The 3503-nt window shown below is 34.6% G+C and overlaps 1 pseudogene; it reads right to left on the reverse strand.

The window, feature by feature from the left end:
* Window positions 1-249: 249 nt before the first annotated feature.
* LOC126005460 (uncharacterized) lies at window positions 250-452 on the reverse strand (annotated as a pseudogene).
* Between the last annotated feature and the right edge of the window lie 3051 nt (window positions 453-3503).

Consider the following 3503-nt stretch of genomic DNA (forward strand, 5'->3'; position numbering starts at 1 on the left):
ACCACCCATCACCAGTGCAACATTCCCATCACCAATGTCCCAAGTCTCCCTCCTCCCCACCCGACCCCCGCCTGTACTCTAAACAGGTTCTCAATTTCCCTCATACATTCTCATTATTAGGACAGTTCAAAATGTAGTTATTTATCTAACTAAACTCATCACTCTTTGTGGTGAGCTTCCTGAGGTGAGCTGGAACTTCCAGCTCTTTTGTGTCTGAAAATTATTATTGCAAGAATGTCTTTCATTTTAACCACTCAGTCTGCATCCTCTCCCTCCCCTTCCAGAGGAAGGAAAGAATGATCATCAAAGGCCAAAGGCAGCCGCAGAAGCGACACCTAGAGCCGGTTTCTGCTCAGGAAAGGACGCTCACTCCTCGTGGCTTCGGGTGCTCTACGATCAGAGAAACTTCTCTAGACACATACTATAGAAATGATCCCTGAAAGTATAGTCTTAGAGAGATAGTTTTCAAGATGTTATTTTTCCTTTAGTCTCCGTCATTGTTCCAATGTACATAATTAAAGAAAGCCAGAAGAGAAAATGAAAGTTGTTAGCCACTGGTATATCTCATACTCTAGTAATACTTCATATCTTTAAGCAAGCACATAAAAATAGGGCTTAATTCAGTCTGTTCTCACACTTGCATAGTTTCCAGTTTGGGGCTACTGTAAATAGTTATGCAATCAATATAGAAACACAAATATATTTTCTGAACAGAACAGTGTTTTGAGGTCCTTGAGGTAACTGCCAAGAAGTGGAATTACTGGATCATATAGAAGCTCGATTCTTAGTATTTGAAGTGTCCATATATAACAGAATATGTTCAACTATAAGAAAAATCATGCAATTTGCTGCTCTTTTGAAGGATCTGGACAGTATCATGTGACATGTCAATCAGAAAAAGAGGAAGAGATGCAGAATTATCTCACTCATATGTTTGAAAATGAAATACATAATAAAAAGTAATAAAAATAATAACAAAACATGTTAAAGTAGTAAAAACAATAACCAAAGGTAACAAAATCCTAGAAATGTTCTACATCCTTGAGCTTACTACTGTGGAAGATATGGGGATGAATTGGAGGACATTGTGATAATGGTGTGTAGAAGGGGATATTAAAGGAGGGTGAGGTACTACAATGTTGTATGTATGAAGCTATATCTTTAACAGTATTATAAATCACAGCAACAAAATAAAAAAATTTAAATGAAAAATGAAAGAGGGTTTGGACACTTAGCTGAAGATTGATTTGCCAAGCTCTGAATTCTTAACTTTATAGAGGCAAGTAGTGATGTAAATAAGTAAATATTGTTTCACTGGACAGATGAGAAAATAATGAAGAGGAAATACATTATTTCACCAGGCAAGTATTGAAATCCTGGTCTGTCTAACTTAAAAATCTGAACTGGTTGCCATAAGTAGGAATTCCCCTATTTAGAATAGTGACTTTCACAGCTGAAAACAGTTTTTTTTGCAAATTGTGATTGAGAAATCAAAGCCTTAACAGATCCATTAACTATATCCATACTAGGTATAATTAGTGGCATGCTGTCAAATGTTTTCCATCTGCAACTTATGTGGGGAATCCTTGATTCGATTTTGCCAGTGCAAATATTGCTGGAGTAAATGAAGAAAGAAAAGTAAATGAAGAACGGGGATAAAGAAATAGAGGTCAGAAGAGCTAGAATTTGTTGTCACAGGAAAGATACAATCTGAATACAACAAATTTGGCTCTTTTGTTGAGATTAGTTTTAGGGGTATGGTAGTGGTGATGAGATGAATTATGGAGACCTTTCAAGAGTTTGTGGCTGAAGGAGATGAAGCAAAGAAATAGTAACAGCAGGTAAGAAGCTTGCCTAGCACCCAGCCAACTTGAGTTCAAATCTCAGCACAACATACAGTCCCTGGAACACCACCAAGAGAGGTTCCTTAGTGCAAAGCAAAGAGTAAACCCTATTCATAACCCATAAGGTGGTCCCAAAATGAAACTAACACTGAGTATTGTGTTGATTTAGGAAACATTTGATATTGATTGATTGAGTCAAGCAGATAATATTTAAAAGCAATGAATTGGATTAGGAATATAATTTGTAGAAACAACAGAACAGGATGACAATTCAGTGTCAATGAGGAAAATAGAACTCAAGATGCTTTAAAACTTTTACCACCAGCAACTAAAAAGATGGTGTTGCCGTCAGTTGAATTAAGAAGGCAATCAACAAAATCGAAGGTGTAGGGAGGACAAATTGGTGATGGAAATCCCCCCCTGATTTTATGTAAATATGTACCTAAAATATTATTGTCAACAATATGTAAGCCACTATGATCAAAATAAAAATTAAATTAAAAAAAAAGAAGGGGGAGGGGTGCTGAACAGAGTTGGGGAGGGGCACTGAAATGCAGAGGGAAAGTGGAAGAGTTGTAAAATCAAAATAATAAAAATAAAATAATAATTGTAGCCATCAAAAAAAAGAAGGCAATCAATTTCATGATATGACTGGATATGTTTCATGAGCAAATGGAAATTTATGGTACAAAGTTGAATAATTAAACCCAGTGCATAGAGAAGATGGTCTGGAACTATGAAATAGGACTTATTGGAACATAGATAGTACTTAGGATCATGATTAACTGAGATAGCAAAAAGATTTATGCAAAAGAAAGAGAAAAGAAATCTCTATTTGGGAAGAGAGAAGAGAAAGAAATAATAAATAAAGGAGACTGAGAAGGAAAAAACACTGGAGTAGAAAGAAATATATTCATCTAGAAAACAAGAGTAGAAAAGAGATGATCAGTTGTAATAGATACTGGTGACTACAAAGTCAATAAATGGACTTTGTAGATAATTTGAAATGGACTTTGAAGATAATTTGAGACTTTAATAAGAGTAGTGAATGATAGTATCACAAAGTTGAATAGAGAATTTGAAAGAAAATGGAAGAAATTGGTAAATTGTCACACCAAAGAAGAGAGAGCAATGCTAATTGGTTTGTTCTTTTCACTGTGGTGATATTTTTCCCTAGTCTTTAGCAATTAGCAGGACATCTTCTCTTCTGTACTAACTGGAATAATCTGTCTATACTGCCTGCACATTCCTCCTTTTCCTGTAGCATCTATATAATCCATTGTCCTCTTGTTAACACATACTTTATTTAAACAATTACATCTGGTATAATTTAGCTACTTCCTTAGTTACCTCTCAGTCATGTACTATAAATAAGACAGATTGGTTCATCTGGTGGGTTTTAATTCACAAATTAGCAAAGCATCTTTTCCAAAAAGAGTACTTTCATAGATACCTACAGTATGAAGACTCATACCACTCATTTTAATAATATATGTAGATGGATTACAATCAAATTGAATTTAGGCAACTTAATCTTTAAGAGTCATGAAATGCTCATAATGCTCATCTGTAAGAATAGCAATAATACTTTTTAGGTCTATCAAAAAATAATAAGATAGTATTTATAACATGTAATGTTTATTCTAAACTAAAGACTCA

This window comes from Suncus etruscus, chromosome 3 (genome assembly GCF_024139225.1).
Source record: "Suncus etruscus isolate mSunEtr1 chromosome 3, mSunEtr1.pri.cur, whole genome shotgun sequence".
Classification (NCBI taxonomy): Eukaryota; Metazoa; Chordata; class Mammalia; order Eulipotyphla; family Soricidae; genus Suncus; species Suncus etruscus.